Genomic DNA, 962 nt, shown 5'->3' with positions numbered 1-962 from the left:
TTTTCTTCCAGAAAGAACTGGCTTCACTGCCTGGAGTTCAGACATTTGTAAAGGGAGTGCTACATATTCAGCCCCCTTTTGTGCCTCCTGTGGCACCTTGGGATCTCAACGTGGTGTTGAGTTTCTTAAAATCACATTGGTTTGAGCCACTTAAAACTGTGGATTTGAAATATCTCACGTGGGAAGTGGTCATGTTATTGGCCTTGGCTTCGGCCAGGCGTGTGTCAGAATTGGCGGCTTTGTCATGTAAAAGCCCTTATCTGATTTTCCATATGGATAGGGCAGAATTGAGGACTCGTCCCCAGTTTCTCCCTAAGGTGGTATCAGCTTTTCACTTGAACCAACCTATTGTAGTGCCTGCGGCTACTAGGGACTTGGAAGATTCCAAGTTACTGGACGTAGTCAGGGCCTTAAAAATGTATATTTCCAGGACGGCTGGAGTCAGGAAAACTGACTCGCTTTTTATCCTGTAGGCACCCAACAAAATAGGTGCTCCTGCTTCTAAGCAGACTATTGCTCGCTGAATTTGTAGCACAATTCAGCTGGAGCATTCTGCGGCTGGATTGCCGCATCCTAAATCAGTAAAAGCCCATTCCACGAGGAAAGTGGGCTCATCTTGGGCGGCTGCCCGAGGGGTCTCGGCTTTACAATTTTGACGAGCTGCAACTTGGTCAGGGGCAAACACGTTTGCTAAATTCTACAAAATTGATACCCTGGCTGAGGAGGACCTTGAGTTCTCTCATTCGGTGCTGCAGAGTCATCCGCACTCTCCCGCCCGTTTGGGAGCTTTGGTATAATCCCCATGGTCCTTACGGAGTTCCCAGCATCCTCTAGGACGTCAGAGAAAATAAGATTTTACTCACCGGTAAATCTATTTCTCGTAGTCCGTAGTGGATGCTGGGCGCCCATCCCAAGTGCGGATTGTCTGCAATACTTGTATGTAGTTATTGCCTAGCTAAGGG

The sequence above is a fragment of the Pseudophryne corroboree genome, chromosome 2 (genome assembly GCF_028390025.1).
Source record: "Pseudophryne corroboree isolate aPseCor3 chromosome 2, aPseCor3.hap2, whole genome shotgun sequence".
NCBI classification, from domain to species: Eukaryota; Metazoa; Chordata; class Amphibia; order Anura; family Myobatrachidae; genus Pseudophryne; species Pseudophryne corroboree.
Note: the sequence above shows the minus strand (reverse complement) of the source record.